Source organism: Haemaphysalis longicornis, unplaced genomic scaffold, assembly GCF_048455015.1.
Source record: "Haemaphysalis longicornis isolate Haplotype H1 unplaced genomic scaffold, Haemaphysalis longicornis Haplotype H1 scaffold_1, whole genome shotgun sequence".
Classification (NCBI taxonomy): domain Eukaryota; kingdom Metazoa; phylum Arthropoda; class Arachnida; order Ixodida; family Ixodidae; genus Haemaphysalis; species Haemaphysalis longicornis.
This window is the reverse complement of record NW_027526203.1, coordinates 380,192,155-380,216,681: the sequence shown is the minus strand read 5'-3', so window position 1 is coordinate 380,216,681 and position 24,527 is coordinate 380,192,155. Positions and strand designations below refer to the sequence as shown.

The 24,527-nt window shown below is 48.5% G+C and overlaps 1 long non-coding RNA gene across 1 annotated transcript in view; it reads right to left on the bottom strand.

Moving 5' to 3' along the window:
- Nucleotides 1–9,824: 9,824 nt before the first annotated feature.
- LOC144155185 (uncharacterized) overlaps nt 9,825–24,527 on the bottom strand; it is a 28,131-nt gene continuing 13,428 nt past the window's right edge. The window contains exon 3 of the long non-coding RNA XR_013319521.1: nt 9,825–10,663. This is a non-coding gene — a long non-coding RNA (uncharacterized LOC144155185). The remainder of the gene's footprint in view (nt 10,664–24,527) is intronic.

The window sequence follows — 24,527 nt, the reverse complement described above, 5'->3', positions numbered from 1 at the left end:
CAGTTTCCTCTCTAGTATACTTACTAAGAAACTCTATGCTTGCGTACCTCAGTGACAGTACTCTGTACCTTATCTAGTGAAACTAGGTGGACCTTTGCGATATATTTACTTCGTTTTTACGCTTATATTTTCATTTTAAAGCAAAGCTTTCTACCTCTACCCCCCAAGTGTTCTTTCGCGACCGTTGGTGTCACCAGAAAACTCCAGCGAACAAATAAAAGAATTTACTGGCACCGCCGGGAACCGAACCTGGAACTAATAGCCTAACAAACCGAGAGCCCGTTGTCTTACCGATTCAGCTACGAGCCCACGCGAAGACTGGGAAGACAAATGGTGTACTCACCAAGCACATCTACGGGTTTACCCCCTGCCTTCTCGTTGAATGCCACGTGAAAGCGTCACACGACCACTCACGCCCGTCTAGCGGCCCTGTGCGCACCTTGCTCATGTGCTAAGAGTTACAAAAATTAAAGGAAGCTCACAGCAATCCAAGGAATCTCACTTTTAGTACGCCAATGTGCTAAAGCCTGTGGCCTCCAGTGTTCACGTAAAAAATCGCAGCTCCTTGTCGTCCGCCCTCACGACAAATCAAGGAATACATTCAAATACTCCTTCATGACCAGGCCATCACTCCAAACCCCAGCATCAAGATCCTGGGCCTACATTTCCAGGCCAACACCAAGAGTGACGTCTCCTTGCAGCGCCTCAAAAACAGCATTAATGTAATCATACACATGATCAGGCGAGTTGCCACCAAGAAGCGAGGCCTAAAAGAATCCCGTACCTTTCGGTTAATTGAAGCTTTTGTCCTCTCGAGAGTTCCTTACGACAAACCCCTATCTTCTTCTCGACGAGGAAGACATAGAGATGCTTTATATAATGATTAGAAAGACGGTTGAGGAGGCCATTGGTCTTCTCATGAGTGCGTCCACACTGAGTCTGCTTAGCACGGGCTCCACAACACGGTGGAAGAGCTGATAGAAGGCTATCTTTCTAACCAGAAGGTCCGACTCAGAACTGCGGTGGGTAACCGCATGCTTCGCCAGATTGGCTGGGCAGCCCAGAATGTCACTCTGCTTGACGTACTGCCAGACTCTTGGCGACTAAAACTAAAGATGCTCCCTTTGCTTAGAAATATGAACCCCTCACATGACGAGCGTCAACGAAAAGCACGGTCTCAAGCGCTAAACACCACCCTCGGTGGGGCTCATGCAGTTATTTACACAGACTTCTCCTAACATCGAGGGCAGGAACACGCCATCATCGTGGATACCTCCAGAACCAACCTCCTTGCGTTTACCTGGCTTAGGACCCAACAAATGACGGCAGCAGAAGAGGCAGCCATCACCTTGGCTCTCACTCAACCAGGGGTTCGGAGGGTAGTCACCGATTCCCAGCAAGCCTACTGGAATTACCAGTCGAGTTGGGTGTCCTGACCTGCACTGTGCGTGCTAAAAACCAACTCCCCAAACGGTTCCATTCAGCTCATCTGGACACCGCCTCACGCTTCAATGGAGGGCAACAAATACGCCCACCCAACAAGCCTGCGCTTTTACCTCCCGTGCTATGGAGCTGCACGAGGACAGTCACCCGCTTGTCACGTCCAGGGAGATAATCCAGCATTATCGCCTTCTGAGACAGACCGTACCTTCGCCTTACCCTGACCTTTCCAGAGAGAACCCTACGGCTCATACAATCCGGGCTCCTTCCCACAGCCTACGCGTCTACACGTAATGCATCCGAATCGCTATGACGCTGAATGTAAACTTTTCTCAGAAGTAGGAATACTCCGCCCCGTAATCGGGGTGTGCGACTTTAGCCCTGAGCACCCTCCTCTCTTTCCGTCAACTACCCAACAAGAGCAATGGGAGATGCTGCTGTCCAGGCCCTCTCTACCTACCCAGCTTCAGCGGGTGGACAGAACACAGGCCGCGCGGACTGCATATGGGCCCCACAGAAGAAGGAATCACTCCCCAAGGCTGCACTCTGGGCCGTTCAGAAATCTAAACAGAAGTATTTCTTCCTCCTCCTTCTCAGCCGCAAGTCTCGTCGCCTCCGTCCGCGGCGCAGAGACGGAGAAGTCAGATCGTCTAACACCGGGCTGGAGCTTCCTTTTAATTTTATAAAATAAGTTTCCACTCTTGCGCTACACCAATACAACTCAACCAAATACCGTTCATGCATCATGCATTGATGTAACCTTACCAAGAATATCTCTTTGAAGTAATAAATGGTGTGGTTAAGTGCATTTCACTTCTCTCTGGTTTTATTATTTGTAGAGCGATGTGAGTGATTTTAAGTAACGTCGCATGAGTAATCGTTATGGCTGCCGTTTACAGCTTTGCTTTCCAACCACATTCACGGGGTGGATTGGCGCGATTTTTTTTTTTTTAAGTTTTCTGTTACGGATGATGGTCGCCAGAATTGACTGTCAATTGGCAAACTGGATATCCGTTGATTATATTTCATTGCTTTTTAAATTTTTTTTTGTTTTTCTGACTGTTAGCTTATTTACAAATTGTCTTAACTTCGCCAATAACGCACTTTTGTGCAGACACACTCTTTACGTCAGGGTATGCTCTGGAAGAAAGCTGATATTTTAAAAATCAACGTTTTTCGTTTTTAACAATAACGAATCCTCACGTGCACCCTGGGAACGCACACTGTGCCTCGCCTTCTTTGCTTTCAGTTTTCTGCACCACTTTCCGCATCCCTTTCGTCCCTTCGCCTTGGCATCTTTTGTACGCATTGCGCCATCGCAATAAAGCCCCAGTTGACAGTCAGCGATCGTATACTTCGCATCGTACTCGCCTCTTGAGCTGTTTTTAGCCGTGAACGGCGGGTAAAACTACCGTTAAACCTGCGTGAAGATAGACAAGGCGAACACACGTGGACCCGAAGACGCGTGAGTGTTTTCGCTTTGCGAGTACCTCTTACCCTTTATTCTAACGTTCATATTGCCCGAATATTCATTTAGATAGTAATCGGCCACCTTCGCAATTCAGATGCGAACACTGAGTAAACACCGGAACTGGTGGTTTTCACTAGCTTTAACTCGGCTTTTTTTACGTCTGCCCCTTTCTTAAGAAAAAGATGGTTAAAAGCGAGGCTTTTTCCGTGCAAACTGAGTTAAATAAAAGTCCGCAATCCATCTTCCTAAATTACAAAACTCACACTGCCAAAGCCCAAAGCCAAAGTCCACTTCAGCCCAGTCAAATTCCAAACCCAACGCCCGCCCTACCAACCCAAAGGAAATGCTGTTCGCCCCCAATGAAATGATAGCACAATCGGATACACGCCGGTTTCATAACGCGAGGTACCCAATTGCTCTATTCCGAATCGGGAAGCGTTGTTTTCTTGAGGTGCGCACTCCGAACACCTGCTCGTGGGCTCGTTGCCTCCTCGGCACGTTCGTGTGTGTTCAGAAATAAGGGGCCGAGCACACACGTTCGTGTGTGTTCGGAGGCGCACGAATGGCGCAGTTTGCACACGTGGTGCAAGGCTGGAGAAACAGCACAGCTGGCGGCCCCTCTCTCTTCCTCGTGTAGACCCGACTGTTGTATCTCACATGGATTTCCTAACTTGCCGATTAAAGTTCTCCATGACTGGCAGGCCCGGATCGTTTTAAAAAGTCTGCAGGTTTTCCGTCTCTCCCAAAGTGGACCGCGACGCGCTAGAACCTGCGGCAACCGTCTTCGCGAACTCGGCGTCTGTAGTGCGAACTCAGCGCCTGTGCTCCTCACTTGAGATGCGAACGCACGTGAATTGGCAAAGAAAACAGTTAGCCAGAGATCACGCCGCGAACGCTGGGCAGAGTGTTCTCGAAGGTCGAGCTGGCCGACGCCGGGCGCTCATCACGAGGCGCACGCTCACGTGTGCTCGGTATTTTTTTCGTATGTTTTACGAGCTCCTCACCTGGCGCAAGCCCACTCGCAAGCCTGGACGACGCCGCTGTACACGATCCTTTATTCCATGTGTTGCGCAGCGACGTCATGGCTTGACTGGCACTGGTGAGGCTCGGTGGAGCCATGCCTAGGCTAGTGAAGCCAGCGCAAGTTATGCACAGCTGCGCCAGGGATTGCTAGGCAACGCGAGGTGACGTCATCGTTCCGCGAGGCATTTTGGTGCGACGGACGGATAACGCTGGGCTTAAACAGTTCTGCCGTTAAAAAAAAACTTCTACACACTACAGCTTGGCTGTGGACCATCCAGGCAACGAAATATCCTCCACCCCAACCCACCCGACTGACTCCACCGCCGCCGCCACTGCCCAAGATACCCTCGTCGTAGTTCCAGACTTGCACGCCGAATGCCGCCACTACCGAATTTCCCGCCCTGCGCATTCTACAGCGCTTGTCCACTCGTCCCGACCCGCCCATCACCTGAACCCCGGGGCACGCGTCTCTGGAGGGGAATGAGGCCGCTCATGCCGCCGCCAGAGAGCATATCTACTGGGCATTCCCCATCCAAGCCTCGCCGATACCACAGGAAGACAGGCTATATCTATTTCCCGAACATCCTTCAGTCATGCTGTCTTACACGGCATACCCTTCACCGCCCCATGACAAATCGACAAAAGAGGCTATGACGTATCGCTGCGTTCAAACCAACACGTACCCCAAGACCACCTCTTCCGCACTGTCCACCCCACCTCCCACCCATGCAACAACCCTGCACACTGTACCACATGGCTTGGGGATGCTTCCTTAACCCGTCCCTCCCTCCCATGCCCACCCCAACCTTTGAGCAGTGGGAGAGCATGCTGGCCAACTCGGATTCCCGCCACCAGTTTCGGCTGGTCAACAGGCTTAGGCTGGCGGCGACCGTCCAGGGAATTCTGGACTGAGAAGACGCATACTAAGACGGGCCTTATAAACTGAAAACCTTGTTTCCAAGAAAGTTTATTCTTCCTTCATACGTTTCTACCTAAAAAGGCAAGGTAATGACAGGAACTTCACAGCTCTTTGTAATTTATTTTTTACGCAGTTAGAGCTAGAACATATACGCAGTTAGAGCTAGAAATACTGCGCAAAAATTCTAGTGTCCTTCAACTTATGTCACCGTCAACGTGCTGGGTTTCTAAACGTCGGCATTCCTAACAGAGGGCCGTCAACGTTTTATTTGCGTAGCCGCAATGAACAAGAACAAAAGACAATAAAAACAGCACTCAGCCTTGCGTACCCTCACCTTCAGCCATAATACGTCGAATCAAGGGCTCTGTAACGTACCTGGGGAAGTGGCCGAAACGTCAGCGTGCAGGCTCCATGCCAAATGAGCAGTGCAGCAGGAACAGGATGTCAGGCTTTTTGCCGAAAAAGCCTGGTAAAACGTAAAAAAAAAAAGCCAGTGTTATTGCGTAGCCATGGGTTCTGGTTTTTCTCCAAGTAATAAATCTTTCGTTAAGAAGTTTTTGGGTTAGAAAAACTTGAGCTAAAGTTAACAGCTAGTCTGAGTTGCTTTGGCTTCCATGGTCGCTGGGTTTCACTCGAGCACTTAAAGACGGTGTTACGTCCCCTACCGCTACGTTTTTCGCTCCCAAATCACTTCTGATTGCTCCAAGCTTATGCATTGCACCTTTGGTTTATCTTCTTACCACTACAATACAAAAAAATATAAGAATTTGGCCATAATTAGCTCACACAGCAAGCACAAACTTTTTAATTTGCGGTTGTTTATGACTGCATAAGGCAATCTTTACAGGTCGCACGAGTGAAATCATTGGACAGCTGAACTAGGCTCCACGAGTGTCTCACATTTTCTGTTTTTTCCTAATTATTTAGGACAACTAAATGTAGTTCGTGCTGAACTTGACAGGTTAGTTATTCAGACACGACAATCTTGCAACAGATGCAAAATAATAGTAACGTAACTGGCTGGCCTAGTTAGTATTCCATTATGTACAGTTCAGCGCAAAACTAGACAGGGATTAGTCACAAAAGACACAACAGAAGAGCGCTACTACAACTGAAGTCTTTTCTTTTCTATTTTTTCAGTTTTATCCAGCGTGTTTAAAAGCGAGTGTCTTTTTTAAAAATAAACTTTAGTTGTAGTAGCGCTCTTGTGTTATGTCTTTTCCAGTCCCTGTCTATTTCTCGCTGAACTGTACATATTAAAGTAATACGTTATCTTCACGGTTTTTCGCCAGCTCAATTCTGTAGCAACATGACAGTCGTACACCTCCTGGTAAGAAACCCAAAACAGTAGGTTTTGTACTCAGATGGTACACTGTCAATGCTTTAAGCGGCGGGAAATCGCAAGCAGGGGAGTGCTTTGACGCAGACGGGTAAACGTGAAACCTCTAATAGGATTGCCTAACGTAATAATCGGCCAATTGCTTTCTCTGATACTTTGGGTAGGTGGTGGCAGCACAGAGCGGCCCACGTAATCTTAGCTATGCATAAAAAATAAAAAAAAGTTCCAATTTTCGCCCAATGAAGGGAATGAGAGAGAGAGAGAGAGAGAGAGAGATAGAGAGAGAGAGAGAGAGAGAGAGGGGGGAAAGAGAGGGTGGGAGGCATGATAATAAATAATAAAATGTTTGGGATACCTACGTACTCGCGTTTGTTACTTACGTTTTGTTTACACAGTTGGATAATACGCATTATATAAGTTGTCGTGCCGTGTGGAGGTAGCGTTTGTTTTTAGTGCGAAGTTGTGGATTGTAAAGATAACATCATAGCCGTTCCACCCTGTGGAGAGGGAAGTCCAGCGAATCTGGCGTTCTGGTGGCGTTTGCCATGTTGGGGTGTGGCTACGTCGAGGATTTACTATGCTGAATTACAAGGACAGTGGCGCGATCTCTACGTCACAGACTAAGGACACACACGATTGGCGAGTAGAGACTATGACGTTTTATTATACAGCGCGGCTATGCCGATCACGGCGCAGGCCCCAGTCCATTTCTTTTCCTTTTCCATCGAACCACCTAAGAAGAAGAAGGCTCTAGTGCGCCGCACAGGTGGCCGCCGAAGAGCACGCGGCATTGCGCAATCTCAGGCGGGAGAAAGCGTCGCGTGTTGCCAGACGTATACATGGTTCTGGGGAGCTCTCACCTGGCAACCTAAGAAACCGCCACAGAGAGCCCTGGACGTCGCGGCCTCCGCCACCACCCTACCCTGAGCCCAATGTTAAATAAAGTGGCACTACTACTACTACTACTACTACTACTACTACTACTACTACTACTACTACTACTACTACTACTACTACTACTCTACACGACTCGGGGGAAAAGGCGGCAGCGTTATAGAGAAGTATAAAGTGGGGCTGTAACCATGCTCCCTTCGTATGTGGCTATGCTTCCCTCGCAATATCCAACGTGGGAAAGCCAGCTTACAAAGACCAAGCCCTGCACCCCCGTTCTTCTAAAGTCTGCTTCACCTCTAAACACGAAAGTATTGCTGAGAAGACATCTTTTTCAGGGGAAATACAGACCATTTTATTTTAAGTATGGAGGCTCTAAGACCTCCACATCTGTATGCGTTACTATGGGAGCCTTATCGGAGATACTGAGGCCACGAGCAAATACTCCCCACCTGGGCAAACCACCCCGAGAATCTGGGGGATTAGACATAAAGCGTTCTCTTAAAAGTTTAGGTTATGTGAACGCACACTCTACGCGGATAAATGTTGGTACGCGCCTATAAAAATGTACTTGGCTCTGCTGCTCCACATTTTGCTACGATTAGAAGTTAGGTCGGAGCCGAAGAGACGGAACAACATCGTTGACAAGAGGCCAAGTAATGATTCAAGAATTATCGCGCAATGGTACGGCAAGCGCTATCTCGACAAATTCGTCCCAGTCACAATCGCCCGCTTATCTGCCATTTGCATGTCCGACGTAGACGCCCGCGACGCACTTAATGAGCGCTTATCTCGGCTGTGACGCGCCGCCTTGTCTGGAGAAAAGTGCCCACAACATGTCCGGTTTTTACCGCTATATGCATGCAGACTGGAACTACTTAACAGTGTGCAGTTCGGAGTGAAATTCTCGGAATACTTTTTGCAAACGTTTGCTTTCTTCATTCCGCATCCTTCGTGGGAATGCTGGCCAAGCACGAGGTCGCATTAGCGCGCACGTATCCACGACTCACACTTAACATGTCTTTCAAAGGAACATGTTCCGTCCCGATATCGTCCAGTTGCGTTGTTTACGTTTGGTTTGCTTGTTTCTCTAAGAGACGCCTAAGTAGTGGAGGTGAACTCCTCTGAAACCAGCCATGAAGGCAAGCCTCTTTCCTTAAAAACAAGCTGCTTTGTCCCAATACCAATGATGCCAATTTTAACAGAATCTTGAGTTCTTCTCGCCCCAACACCCGGGTCTGAGCCGAGCAGAAGCCGTCACGCTACGCCAACTACCGACAAGATCGGTACCCACCCCTGCACTACTCCACCACATGTACTCCGAGACGTACCCAGCCATTGAATGCCAAGCCTGTCGCAAGGGAAGGGTCAACCTGGCGCACAACCTATGGGAATGTACCAAGCACCCAAACGCATCTACATCAAGAGCCACCCCGCCACGGCTCGAAGAAGCCGTACGGGCTTACAACTACGAGCTACAACTATGGGCCGTCCAGCAGGTCCTGGGGGCTCTCGAAAGGCAGGGGGCTCGCGAGCCGGCAACGGCGAGCTTGAGCCCCTAGCCGAGCAGCCACACCACCCCCGGGACGACGAGAGGTCCACGTCGCGGCGCGTAAAAACGTCGCATGCCGGTGTCAATAAACGTACATTCAATCGATCAATTGAGTTACTCTAGGTATTAAGGAAAACAGATCAAGCTGCGGCGACTCACCAGCCACTTTCTCGCAGGGACCTTATGACGTCACAAGGGGATTTGTGCGATTGGCGGCCACCGACCAAGGCCACCACCGGCATCATGACTACGCTATTGTAGTTCCGTCTCCAGTTTTGTTCGCCCCCGACAGACGCGGGAGGCCAGAACAGCCCCAAGCCACTTAAAGCTCACTAAAAAGCCATCTTTATAGCTCTCATCCTCTATCCATGCACGCTTTCTTCCTCTTCCCCTTCCGACATACAAAATAGCTGCCCTATCATCAGGCCGACATTTCTGTGTTTTTCTTGTCAATAAATTTTCTCTCTCTCTTTCCATTTCTGCCTCAAGTTTCGTTTGATCGTACCGCCTGGATGCTAACGTGCAGTTAGCACACAGACAATTGTTTCCACTCTTTTGTTTTCTCATTCCCCCGCAGTGGGTGGAGCTGCTGACCAGCTCTGAACTCTCAGACCAGCGACGACTGGGGGAGAGGGCACCGGTTACCAGCACTACCCCAGGACGCCTTCCACCGGGCGGGTGCCCTAATACAGCACCTGAACTCCGACCAACAAAGTTGGTTCGTCATTACCCCATTCCCCCTATTGCGTCACTCCTGATGTCGTATAACGCAAAAGTATAGAAAGATTTTGAGTATTTTTGTTAAAAAACACCTCTCGAGGCTAGAGTGGAGTTGAGTGAGTTACCAAAAACTGATTCTGTCAAGTTAAAATTTTTATTAAGTTTTAAGTTTGACGCGCTGAAGCTACGGCTCCTCCTTAATTTAGGCCATCTGGTCATCTTTAACACGCGCCGAAATCTGGACACACGGGCGCTTTCGCTCTTTGACTCTATCTGGAAAGCAGCCACCGCGGCCACGATCGGAACTGCGCTCTTGCCTTAGCCACAGCGCCACCGCGGCGAGAGAGTTCTTTAAAGTTAAACGAGGTTGTATTAAGTTTTGATCGCCTCTTTAAAGATACGCTGAGACTGCGCAGCTTTTTTTAAAGCGAACCTTTCTATGTCTCACTTGTTGCGGTGGCGGAAGAAACGCACTACAGGAAACCCAACTTCATTGCCGGAAAGTCAGCTTTACACAATAGGTTTCCACAAAGGGCAAACCAATCGCGCCGCATAAACAATGGGATGCCTTTACATGCATAACGGGTTCCCTTGCGGTAGAAAAATGTAGTTTAGCGTCATAAGGTTGAGCGATGATGACGATGAAAACATTCTCTAACAGGCGCCTTATGGCAAGTTGATGATGCCACACGCTTAACCAATTGGGAAGGCCAAATCAACGACAACGCTGAGCTAACCGAATCAGCAGATTCAGATGACCTAATCACAAACTGATAGATGCAAAATCATAACATCACATTGGGTTAGCTCAGCGTTTTCGTAGAATTGGACTTTGGCAGACTGGACTGTGGGCTCTGCATTTGTATCGGAGCAAGTTTCGCGTTTCAACCATCCTTCTAAAGAAAGGGGCGTTAGATTTTTTTTGACTGGGTTCACAATTTTCATAGACCTTCTCTATTTTGCTCGACGAGAAAAATGCTTTGTTTGCTTAAAAATAACTTATCAATGCTGGCATTTTTCCCTCCCACTTTTCTCTGATTTTTCGTGGCGTAAAAAGCACGTCACAAAGCCTGCCGACCATCACTGAACGAGCGCGACCAGCGCGACTGGGCTGGAAACACGTCGGTAACAGAGTCGGCTGGCTTCGACGCGTAGTAGATTGGGGGAATTATCTCACCGCTTTTGCTTCTGGTTGTCCTATTTGTGCACGCTGGTGCTAAGAGCGGACGATTGCTTTCACGTTCACCCTTATTAGTCTTTTGAGTGTCCTTTTGCACTATGACCGAAGATATTTGACCGAAATGAAAACTGAAACAGAGTTTACCAACCATGACAGTGAGACAGCCTGTTCTGGATGGTTTAAAAGCTGGAGATCGTGTCTCTTCAAAACCATAGGCTCTACCAAAGTTCACAGATACATTTATTGCACATTTTGATGCCCTAGTCTTGCCGTTCATACAAAAAGACCCAAGCAACATTCGAAAATTCTATTTCACCGTCAATGATTTGCGGCGCCAAAAATCGCGGAAAAATGTATGTGGTGGTGGCATCCGTGTGTATGGTATTGTCATCTTATGCTTTATTAAACTAATGTTGCTGGTGTGAGCGACACATTTTTGTTGGCGGCCCTGCAAGCCAACCTGCTTTCATATTGCAGTCACCCTTTAACTCTTACCCATTTACACGGAACGCACAGTGCCCCACCTTAACTGACAACTAGATGAGCATAAACTGCCCACGTTAGTTCCGGGGGCACGGATGAATGGCTTTCGCTCTAACGGTATATTCTGTATACTGCGAAAAAGACCGTTAACCTGTATTCGACGCAACTTTTTTTCTGAGTAATGCCCATCAAACAATTAGTTTTTCTCAACAACTTCAAGCGCTGAGATCTTCCGCGAATGAAATCGTATCGTTTGCGTTTACTACATCACCCGTTTTTCAACCACGACCGCCTTCATGAATAACAACCTACTGGCTCTCCCGTAGCCTGCGTTAGACAGTGGGCCGAGAAATAGTTTGGTAAAGAAGGTAGGGATAAAGTTAATGCTCAGCAGCGCGAAAGTATGCGACCATTCATCAATAAGGGAGATCTGAGTCCAGCTCCCGAAAGCTGAAGGGTTTAAGCTTAGTGGAAACGTGAGTTGCAAATCAGGTTAGTAAAATAATGTGTGGATGTCGGCGAAAAAAAAAAAGCAGAGGAGAAATCAGAAGGGAACTTCACACAAAACATCAGGCTAGCCTAGAATTACCATAAAGTGTAAGCATTTTTATACTACGCAGCGAGGTAGCTGTGCAACACACCCCGTTACAATGGAGAAGTCAGTAACAATCAATCAATCAATCAATCAATCAATCAATCAATCAATCAATCAATCAATCAATCAATCAATCAATCAATCAATCAATCAATCAATCAAATCAATCAATCAATCAATCAATCAATCAATCAATCAATCAATCAATCAATCAATCGTTTATTAACGTGCCCAGGAACAGCCGGAGGGCCTCTGTGCTGGCGCACGAAGAAAAAAAAAACAGGCAATGTAAGATACCCACACCTCACAAGTAATGCATTTAAAGGACAGCGTTGCTGACACACACGCACACAAAAATTACACACTGTCGTACACCAGAATACACATGCACCCACAGAAAACATAAACACACACATACACACAAAAACAAGTACAGCGCCTTGCAGTAAGGCATGTGACACCACGCTAGTGGTCGCCATACATATATAATTTGAAAAATATACATAAAAGTTAACAAGGTTTAGTTGCAAGGAAACGGAGTGAATCAAGATAGCTTATATGTAAGAAAAGGAACATAGAAGGAATATACATGTAGAGAAAACTAGGCACTGAATAAGGGGAACAAAAAAAGAAAGGTTTGTGTTGTCATCACTTCATGATCAAGTGACCACGCGTGAACAGGGGATAAAAAAGGTCACTTAAATAATAATAATAATAATAATAATAATAATAATAATAATAATAATAATAATAATAATAATAATAATAATAATAATAATAATAATAATAATAATAAATTAATTTCCTCAGATTTGCTTCGCTTGCACTAGGAGCAGTGACTGGTGGATACGTAGCGGCCGTACCAGTCAGTACCTATGCTATCGAAGAACGTTCTGGTCATTCCGATTCCGCTCCTTAGCTATACAAACATAACGTACTACAAGATACACCGCACTGGTATTATGTCCGTCTGCGCGGCTAGAATATTCCATTTTTGAGCATTTTTGTTCATTCAAACTTTTATAACCTTTTTTGACTTTGACTTTACGTTGAGGAGCTCTAGAGTTTCAAATTTCAAGTTTATGTGGAACCACACGCTTGCAGAGCAGAGAAGGCTGTGAAGCGAGGGTGCTTATTGGAGAGTTTGGTATAACAGCCCACCTCTGTCAATGTCTGCGACGAAAACCGTAGTCATCTTCGAGATATCTCCGGCCACTGCAAGCGCACCGGAAAACTCGCGAACGTAAATTTCTTGCGCCGTGCGGCAGCTGGTCTTGAACAGCGGTACACAACAATAAATTAGCACTTGAAATTTCGGGGGTACATTTGTGTCATGGCGAAGGGGTTCACTAAGGCGGGATTTTCAGAAATTGTACTCCTAAGCGAGGATAAGGGGGAAATTGTGCCTTCGTGAATTTTTGATTATCTTGCTCACCCGTTCACATGTCGAAGTGGTTTTTGCTGTGTAGCCCTTAAGAATATCTAAAACGTAGTTTTCTGGTTTTGCACTAAGCAATACTATTGGGCCGATTCAGCATATCGGAACAAAATGGGTGTTCTGAAAGATTCTCCAATAAGTGTTTCCATGATTGATTTACCCAATTGTTTAGTTTTGTTGATAAATGTTACTCATACAAATGCACAAAACCAATTTTAAGGATTATCCCTGCGACGCCGCGAAAATGACTGATCGAATTTTTTTTAATGACACGCCTGGAGAGCCGAAAAGGCTTAGCAGGTGATGTCAACGACTAGCCAAACAGCTGGTTCAAACGGCTTCAAATTTCATAACCACATTCTGTTTATGGTGAACGAGTTCGATAGTATTAAAATTTTGAATAAGTGTACCCGGGAGGGTGTGAAAAGCACTAAAATATTCTTTTCAGATATATGTTTTTCGCAGGCCAGTTTAGATATTAATGTGCTGAGACTTAGTGCAAGCACACGCCTTCCATAGGAGCGCATGTTGCTTATTATTAAACTGTGAATGATAGGTGTCATTCACACATACTGAAGAAATAACTCAGCAAGTCTTGTATCCATTAGTATCATTGCTATAGTGGCCCACCCGGGCATGGGCGGGTACTACCGCTAGTTAATATATACGCATAACGTAAACAAATTCATGAACTATCATTCCTTCTCTTAGCGCGGTCTCCGGCCGACTTTATGTAAAATAAATTCATTTCACTCGATGAAAAAGAGCTTATCTTATAGCAGGATAGTTAACCCCGTGATGATGATGAAAACTTTTATTGAGCAGAGCGGAAAGTGTTACGGCCGCTAGCCGGTGGGAGGACTCCTTAGTCCATGGAGGAATCCTTGCGCTCTAGTTGTCAGACGTGCTCTGGTGACCAGGCTCCTCTGGTCTCCAAGGCGCGAGCTGGTCAGCAGGTTTTTCCACTGCTTTATGGTTTCCAAACGCTGACATGCAGCAGTATAGGCCGTAGGCTAGTTTTAGGTCACGTAAAAAGAGCCTTCCAACATTTAACGCTGTTCACAGGCCCTTATTTATGTCGGAAAGAAAGTACAGGGCCAGTGACACAAATTCTCCTCCTTTTCTCCCCTTCCCCACACTCCAACCTGAGAGAACGTGTTTTTTTTTTTACTTTCTGATGTAAATCTTCCCTCTATCGTTTTCACATTTCCAGACTTTTAGTTCCTCCGACTGGCTTGATCAACACCTTTTCGAGCCCCTGCGGGTTCATTGATACAGCACATACAGCACAAGCTCATTAACTCGAAGTCGCCTAACCAGAAAATTTTTCTAATCTTAAAGCTGTGGCCTGTGCCGTATATGTATTTTTGCGCCCCTTGTCTTGAAAGGTTTGCAGGGTCATGTGACATTCGGACGTTGCCACCGGTGCCACCATTCGTATCATCAAGCGTGCGTACAATGCCCGTCCTTCGCAGGGACGGGCCCGAGCCGACCTTGAAGCGCCCGCAACGCTGGGGGAGGCGACAAGACGCGCGGGGTAGTGTCGACGCTACCCGTCCTCGGGACCGGTGAGGGAGTCGGCACCGTTTAAACTCTTATTAATAAACTTAATTGTTATCTGTTATTACCCTTTCGTGTCTGTGTCTCTTTTTGCCTCAACTCTGCGTGGACCCACCCAAACGGGAACAGTGGTCCAGCCCCTTCAGGGCTCGTCACAGGAACATAACATATGGAACTTGTGAGCGCAGAAGTTCGGGAAAAGACTATTGTTGGAAAGAATGCACACCCGACGCAACGCGAATGGCGTCAGATACATGAAGCGAGGCGAGCGCCAGCACCTTGAGTCAGCGAAAGTCCTTCACAAACACAAGCAGGGTTCCGGCGATGGAAGGGGGAGGAAAAGAGGAAGGGAGAGGTGGTCCGAAGGTGATGTTCACTTGAAGATGCTAGTGAGGAATAACTATCCTGAATGCACAGGTAGGAGTGGTAGACCCCGGATTAACTACCTTTGCGAGGCCACTCTCGAGAGCAAAGCTATCAAGGCAGCGGGGAAATCGGGGACGTTGAGTGTCGTGGGAGGCAGCTTCATCCGCTGTTTGGAACTGTACATGGGCGGACACACGGAATGTGTTATGAATCTTAGAGACCGGAACTTTAGGCACGAAAAATAACCCTTTTAGGCGCCTATAATAGGCACTGAAAAGTGCCATTTAGGCATTTATAGGCACCAAATACTGTCGTTTAGGGCACATATAGGCTCAATTCGTAATTTACTTCAGCAGCATATTTTACGAGAAATTTATGACTTGCAGTAAAAACCGCCGACAATTTAAGTCTTGTACAGTGGGAAATAAATTTTATTTTATTCGTGAAAATCAGCCGCACAGGAGTTGCTATTTTAACAGATTTACGTGAAATGCAGGGTGATTCGACAACAAAAGAAAAGCTTAAAAGCAAGGCACACCCATCTCAATTATTTGCGGCCTGAAGTTGCACCTCTTTTCGGTCAATAATTGTGTGCGAAAAAACAACACTCAACGTTCACTGAAGTTGGAGGAGCGTGCTTGTTCTTCGGGAGCACCAAATATAATTATGTTTGGTGCTCAGAACATTCAGCAGCTCTTTTAGCACAGGGAATCCAGGAATTTTATGTCAGACGGAATGACAGATTGTCAGACAGGAATGGCTCTATCGGAAACCGGTCCTTTGGGGATTCTGGCGGGTAAGTCATGGACCTTCGAAATGAGCTCAGCATTCTCAATCAGAGTGGCGCGAAAGCTCGCAGCTGCGGAAATGCTTTTTGATAAGAGTGTGAAATAAGCACACAAATGTGCCAAGTCACGTTCAAGTGTAGTGTGGTGTAAACAATTTCGGCTGCGACGCTTTTGTCGTCTGCAATGGTGGTAGTAGTACCGGCGAGTGTATTTCTAGTAAATTTCCGCCCTTAGCCGAATTTTTAAGTCGTAGCAATAGGACATATATTGGTGGAAGAGGCACAATCGGTAACTGCTGCTTGAAAACACAACTGCAAACCGAAGAAAGATCTTAACTGCAGGTATTTATTCGTTTACAGAGCAGAACGACCTGACCTGCTCAGCTCGCACCGTTGAATCCCATAGATTCATCGGTGCCGTGGTTTTTATTTCGTTAGCAATGGAGGGGGCACATGGGCAGAAGTTCTCGCCGTTCGTCCGCGGACACAGCGCGTCAGAAGGACATACAACAAAACAACTCGTGTGGACAAGGGTGACGTCGGGGTAAGGTTGGCTGCGGGTCGCTGCGTACGGACCTCTGGCAGCTCGGCCGATGTGACGGGGTCTATCGGCTTGTGCTCGGTGTGTGTCTCTGGGCTTGTTTGGCACGGCTCGCGTTTTTTTTTTTTTTTTTGCGATAGGGGTGCGACAAACACTTTGTTGCGGGTTCCTGAACACTCCGTGCAGACCAGCGACTCGAAAAACCAAAAAAGCACATATAACACAAAAAGGCATTTTTAGGGGATAAAAAGGCCATATAGGCCCATATAGAAAAATAGGCGCTAAGAAGCCCATATAGCCAAAATAGGCATTATAGGCACAATAAACTAATGCTTAAAATGCCCCCCTTCCATTAGTTCATGCTTATATGCTAAATAGGCTTGATACGGACTCAAGGAAAAAATAGGCGTTTTGCCTAAAGTTCCGGTCTGTAGTTATGATCCATACCTCTCTACAACGGTCAGGGTGTAAACCGCTATGGTGAGACCATGAATCGGCCACTTTTGCTGTTTTCTTCTGCGCAATGGGTTTCGCGGGACCGTCTTTTCTGACAATGAACGGGCTGACTTCCTGTCTCATAATTGCCCAGCCCTGTTATCACTCACCCAGCTGCCAAGTGACCCATGGCATGGGCCACACGAATGGCTGCATATATAAGGACCTCGTACCTCCGTGTACGGTTCTCCTCCCACTCGACCTCGCCAGGATGGAGGAGGTTGTCCTACGGAGAAGTCGGTTAAGGGTGGCGCTTACTCCGGCCCGTACGTACTGATGAAAAGGGGACTACCGCGGACATTTGAAATGTCCACCCTGCTCAGATACCACGACTCCGACAGACCTTCCCCATATATTATGTGGACATGCCCTGGGATCCAGTATATCTCAAGAAAACGTGTGATGGTGGTAGGCCTGGATTTGCGGCAAGACACTCACTACCCTCGGAGGCTCCATGGTCCTGCCTAACGTGCCTTGTTAGACTGTATCCGGGATTCAGCTTCCTGTATATAGCTCGAACTTGCTTCTTAACCCACTAAGCCTTCAGGATACGAAATAGACGCAAACACAACTCGCTGGCATGCTGAAGAATTGCAACAAGATGAGCCCTATTGCGGCGGACAGATGTACTGTCCGTACGTGTCAACCCAGAAGGACCTCGTCTCCTCAGGATGCCCTCGGAACGTGCCGAATTTTTCCAGATCTTCGATACAGACGTCCGTATGAGGGTCCAAGTCAGAGAGATCTCGTACCCCGTGCTGGTACTGGGAACGATCCAACCACACTCGCCTACAATACAAGACACCTTACACAGGACAAAACACTATAGTGACTCCGTAGCATATTGGAGTATAGTGTTCACCTTCCGAAATCAACAAAGCTCTCGCCTGCCTGTTGGGCCAAGCTCAGGGCGATACCCTTATAACATGACCTCACAAAGTTTTCATGCAACTCTCATCATCACCTGTGTCCCGCTACTTACCAACTCGTCTCATCATCACCTATGTCCCGCTACTTACCAACTCGTCATCTAGCACTGCATGATGACAATCCCAGTTCACATCAATTTGCCTTGTCCTGCTTAGATGAATATTATGGCTTCCCGACCGCGAAGCAAGGCTTCGGAACCTTCTGGCCTCCACACCACCTATATTATGGCGTTCCTGTAGCGCACCCCGCCATGGATAAAGTTCTGTACTCTCCCTCTTTCACAGCAGCAACACTTTGGTGCGGGAAAAAAACGGCTTGCTGAGACAAGCCATGCGGCATGTGTATCCTAGCGCAGTGCACATGATACTGTGCGAAGAGTAACGCTGACACCGAATCATGTGTTGTGCTAGAGACCATCACTTGATTGTAGTTTATGACCAACGTGCTTTGGATAAGCGACCGCGTGATACTGTATGCACAGCTTATCCATATGTCACCCGCACAGCGTGAATAGGCTGCGAAAAACCGTAGACTGCTGCGTTGCTGTCTCCCCCGCCACCTCCTTGTTCTGTTGTTCTCTGTTCTTTCGGTTCGTTAAGTAAAGCAAACCAAACAAGGTACTTACGTCTATCGCAATGCAACGATAAACGCATCAGAGATAGGTTTAAATGAGCCGCGGCTGACGCCCCCAAGGGATTATGTTCGGACATTATGGTTCATGGGTTGATCGGCAGCCCTGAACTCGCTCTTCAACTTGCGCTTGCAGGTTGGGGCGAGTGCTCTACAACGTGTCTGCCGCAACTTATGTTGCAAACAATGTTTTCCGTAGAACGACAGATGTTGACGCATTTGGGCCTTTGTAGCTAAAGGCGCCCATGACGTCAAGTGCAGAATCTATCTCTGTGAGCGCACGCAATAGCACCTAGAAAGGAAAGTGCGTCCGTGTTGACCCACATAAACACATCACTGGAATCAGAGGGGCGGGCTCATTTTACAACGGCCACGACAACATCGGCTGGAGCCCACAAGGGGCACGTGACCCCGCCAGGGGACCATGGTGGCTGGCAGCCACCACGGAGGTTTTTTCGGAAAGCTTGCGGCAGCAGACGTTTATCATCCCGGAACGTAGACTAATAAAGAAGCGAGCAGATAACTAGGAAGCTAGACGCGGCACAAGTGATAAGTGGCCGCGCTGGGTTTTTCTGAGAGCTCTATCAGTGAAGCCAAAGATGACCTCAGAGAAGTTGCATTGCGACGAAAGACAAGCTTTAGAAAGGGGTTTGCTTTATACATTAGGCATCTTTTGAAAAAAAAAATTGAAGGTGCGATGTGATTGAAATTATAGAACGTCATAGCCATTCAGTGGGAAGGGGTGTACGAGCTTTAATTTGTTACTGCAACTTCTGGATAGCTATATCTAGCGCACGTAACAGATTAAAATTACCCGAACCTTCATCCACGTCTGTGTTCAAATCACGACAGCGGCTGCACCCATGTTTCCGAAAGCGCGGTAAACTTGTTTCTTTTAAAGGTGGCCGATGCTTTTTCAAGACATCTACGTCATTGAAGGTCGACGTTTTCAAGGCACAGTCGCATGGAAACGCAGCACTCGCCAAATACCCGCAAAGGTTGCATTGCTGTGAAGGTTTTCATCCAGCGGCCTTTATCAGGCTGCATTCTGGTGGTCGATAGAATGAGCTGTTTGCGAAGTGAAGCAAGAAAGAAGAGAAACCGGCTATCATCGAGACGGTCATCCCCGCGGGTTTCTCCCACGACAGGAAAAAAAAAAACATTTCTCGGGCACTCAAGTCTGCGTGGTTTGGAGGCGAAAGCCAGTGATTTTAAAAGACTTCACCATAGTGTTCGCGTCTCCTTCTTCGCTTTTGCGTCTTTGTCTTTTGACGCGAATTGCCCCGACAGGCAGACTGGCCTCCATGCACGCGGCAGCTTTCCCGCAGTGGCAGATCTCCTCCGCGATGGCGTTCCACACACCTTCCGTCGCGTTCCCCTGTCAAGTAGCATTTGGAGGTAGTGGGTGGCTTGTGTCCATTGACGCGTCACGCTGTTTGTCCTGTCTATTCGGCCTCTTGCGCTTTTCAATTGCGTTGGCGGATTGAGCTTGTTCGACTGCTTCTAGGCGGGCTTGGAGAGTGGCTATGAGTGTGTGCTGTTCCGCAATCTGTGCGCGTGGGTGCTCGAGTTGCGATCGAAGTTGTGCGCATTCCTGGCACCCTGTGTGAGAGGCTTTGTTTTGGTCGAGGCGGAATGATTCTGGGGAAGGGGAAGAGGTAGGAGACGCTACAGCTCACTTGTATCAGAGTCCTTCAATGTAAAGCATTGAAGGACTCTGCTTGTATGTACGTCGCGCTCGGGCCGGATGCCCTGTTCTTTTTCGTGGATCTGGACTGGGAACCCGAGCTGCTGCCGCGCCTACTGTCCGGGGTGGTAGACCGGTCGCGTGGCCGTCCACGTTGCTCGTACAGGTCCTTCCAGGAAGCCCGCTCCTCCGCTCGACGTTTCTCCAACTCCCTCTTCCGAAGCAGGTAGGGCTCCATGAACCGCTTGAGGCAACCCTTGGCCGCTGTCAGGTGGCAGCCGCCGCACAGGTTGCACTTGGGCTCGCAGGTGTGACCCAGCTGGGGATCCCGGAGGCCGCACTGGTGGCAGACGTTAATTCACACTTGGCTGTGGGCAGGCCGTGGCTCGATGACCGGACTCGTGGCATTGGATGCAAACGGGGAAAGTATTCTTGTACAAGGAGCACGGGTATTCTGCCCCGTACAGTGTGACGTAGAACGGGACCCTGCTTCCGGCGAAGGTGAGAACGATGATTGAAGATTGGCCAAGTCGGCGGCAAGCGTATGCTTTGAACTGAATTTGGTCAATGTTGGCAAGAATCTCTGCTTCGGTGAAACGCACCGGCACCCCCCGAATTATACCCTTGGCGGAATCGTCTGGCGCCAGTCCGCAGAAAGTGACAACATGAGTGGAATTCCCAACCTTGATTTGGGTGATGTGGCTCAAGGATTTGGCTGCTTCTGCCGATGGCGTGCTTATAGTTGCGATGTTCTGCGTGATGTCGAGGCGCACCCTAATGTAGGCCTGGTGCCACGTGAAAAAATTGCGTTGAGCAGAGATAGCGAAATTTCTGCATTTTCCACGTTCCCCAGCTTGAGGCCATCTTGTGGGCGAAATATATATATAGCTTAAAGGCATCTCTAGAAAGTGGGTTGGGTCGGGGAGTGGTTTTACGCATTAGCGGGAGAGCCTGATTTGCGGGCGAAACGGCCGCTGAACCAGCCCCACTGTCTACATTGCGCTGCTGTCGCCGCTGGGCTTTGGTGACGACGTCGATCCAACTTGCTTTACAGTCTGATGAAGATTCTGAGTATTCACCTTCTCTGGAGTCTTGCAGCATCGCAGTGTCTTCGGTCGCGCTGGCATTGAGGCTAGGGGAGGCTGGGGCACGCTCCCCGTCGTTGGCGGACGAGGTCTGCATATGGTCGTTCTCGTACTAGGCCTACTTGCTGGGGTTAGGCCTAGCTGATTTGCCCGATGGAAGTGGTCGAAGTTCTGTCAAAAATACACCCTCACGGTCCAAAGCGGTGTCCACAGGTGCACTACATCGAGGTGAATCTGATGGAAACACTGAAGTACAACCGGAGTCCGTTATTTCGCTCACTTGGATAGAAAACTGCGGTGCCCATACGAGGTGCAACGGCTTGCAACAAACGACACAACCTCCGTGGTTCCAAACAGCTATGATAAACTTTGCCAAATCACTGACCGATGGCATGAACACCCAATGTAATGCTCTCAGACAGGACATATATACAAGCTATCAAACAAGGCTTAAACAATGTCGGGCAGGAAGTGCAGAACCACGTAGCTCGCATCGATTGGCTGGAAGCTGACTTTACACGCGCCGAACGAGTTGACAGCACTAAAACCCGCGCAAATAAACGCCCCACCCCATACACAAGGGATCCAAGACCAGAACAGAAGGATATCACTGGACCTCATGATGCCGCCACGAAACAATAGGCCCGACGCCACGGCAATTTTGGAATGGAATTGTCGCAGCATAAAAGACAAGACGGCTGCACTTTGTGGGGAGCGCCTTGGCACACCTTCTAGCCTAGAGGGTGTTGCCCGGAGCCCCTCGCTGCGAGCTCCCTTCCCTTGCCCTCCTCGCCTTCCGTGCGGCCACCGGGCCGCAAGACGTGGAGACGTCGGCACCCAAGGGATGGCGCTGGCGGACACGGAGCAGAAGCAGCGATGGGGAGGAGCGGGCGGTGGGGCTGAAGAACCGTGCGCGGGGACTCGGGACTCGGGAGGGACAGAGTGTTCTTGGCTGGTGTGTGTGTGTATGCCCGGACGGGCGACAGCGCGTTGGAGGATGTGAGTAAAGAGTTCTTTCACGCAACCGCAGTGTACCTCATTCCTTGGCATGCCGTAGAGAGCAGGCCCACAACTTCTACAATACGTGTTATCCTTGGACCCACAACCAGACATAATAGCCCTCCAAGAAACGAATGGAAACACCAGATTGCCTGGATATATAACATACGCCGACCCGTCCGGAAAAGCAACAGCAACGCTCGTGCGGAGCAGCATTTCGGCGACACAGCATCTTACCCCACAGAGGGACTGTGAGCATACGCTTGTGGAGATCCACTCGCGCTCAACCAAGGAAAGGACCAACCTATTTATTCTTAACATATACCGCCGCCCCTCGCGCAAGCAACCTGGAGTACAGGAAACCGTTCAGGAAGCCCTAACGTTAGCAAGGAACCACCCCGCACTTATACTGGGTGATTTTAATGCCCCACACCAGATGGGGGGGGGTGCAAGAACAACACCAAGAAAGGACAGGCGACACAGAGGCATGAAAGAGAACGACACAATTCGTCTCGTCCAGGTTTTCATCCTTTCAAGAATAACTTACTCATTGCCGTATGCAGTTCTAAACAAGAAAACAAGAGAGAAACCGACAAACATAACACCTTCATCAGGAAAGCAACAAAACAAGCTCTGGGCCTTCCAATGAGCGTGTCCACAGACAGGCTATTTTGCATTGGGCTACACAACACAGTCGACGAGCTAATTGAAGGTCACCTGTTCAACCAAAAAGCTCGCCTCGCACATACCCAAACGGGCCGGAAGGTCCTTGCCCAATTAAAATTGATGCCAGTGGGGGACGCTGTCTCAACAAAGGAAACGCCGGAGAAATGGCGGAAGCATATCATAATCCGTTCCCTACCGAAAAATATGCATCCTGTTCACCATCAGGGTAGGCGAGAAGCAAGAGCCAAAGCTCTGGACAAAAAATATGGATCTCTGCCCACAGTTGTCTACACAGATGCAGCCGCATACACCAAAAGACAAGCCAAAGTAGCGGTGGTGACAACGAAGACAGACCTCGTCGTCGGCGCAACCCTGCCACGAGCCTCAACGCAAGAAGCGGAAGAACTAGCCGTAGCCTTACCTCTCTCACAAACGAAGGCAAGTGTCATAATTACTGGCTCACAAGAAGTATGCAGGAGTCTCACGTCGGGCTGGGTGGCGCCAATGACGTACCGCTACTGTCAAGCATGCCACCAGACAGGGTAGTCGAAGTGGTGTGGGCGCCGGCCCACTCCTCCATGGAGGGCAATGATCAAGTCCACCTCAAGGGGCCCAAAGTTTCGTCGACCAGGCTGCAGGGACTCACACGAACCTATGCCACTCACGACGTACCAGGAAATTACAGAGCACTACAGACTCGGTCGCAGAACACTTCCATTGCCCCACCCACAACTAACAAACACACAAGAAACTACACTCAGACTTGTGCAAACAAACACTGATGCACCTTATGTTTCCAAACCAACAAGAAGCCCAATGCAAATTCTGTACGCAATCAGGAACACTTAGGCACATTATTCTTGATTGCACCCAGGACCCTGATTTGCCACCTCCACCCCCTCCCCATCCCCCCGAGCAGTGGGAGACGCTGCTGTCCAGCTCCCTCTTTTGCGATCAGCTCCTTCTGGAAAGAAGTTCTCTCTCTCTCTCTCTCTCTCTCTCTCTCTCTCTCTCTCTCTCTCTCTCTCTCTCTCTCTCTCTCTCTCTCTCTCTCTCTCTCTCTCTCTCTCAAGGAGCGCGGATCAAGTTGATTCTTGTTCCATTCTGGCGAGGGTCCGGGTTAGCGCTGTGGTAAGCGCACTTGGCTTGGCTATTTGCTCTGCATACCCCAGGTGGCGCCGTTTTCTAAGATCAGCTTGCGCTGGCTCGAACGTCCAAATCGGCCGCCATTTTCCCATAGGCGAAAATCGCTTTTATTTATTTTCAGAATACACAGCTAAGTACCGTCCTTGTTCCCGGTGTCGAACAAAATAGACCACAAAATGCGCCGTTCGCGTGAAGTTTGAGCACGAACAGAGCGGCGGTTCGCTCAGGAAAGTTTTTTAAAGTGTTCCAATTATCGTCGCACCACCCTGTACCTGGCACACAAGGGCAGGTTCTCTGGTTTGCTACAAGATTTTTTTTTTTTAACGCTGGGTTTCGGATCTATGACAATGGCAGTACTGTGCTTCTCCGTTCTTCGTCTTTCGTGTTTTCCTACATGCAGCGCAGTGCTTTTTCAGATCAACAACATTTTTCCGAATTTTTCGCCAAAAATCAGCGCCAAGGAGTTCCCCCATGTTCAAGGCTAATAATTTTCAATAAATATGTTCTGCAATACGGCTGCAAACACGAACATTGCGAACTTTCTGTCCTGAATTTGGGCTTTCTGTGCATGCTTGATGATACAC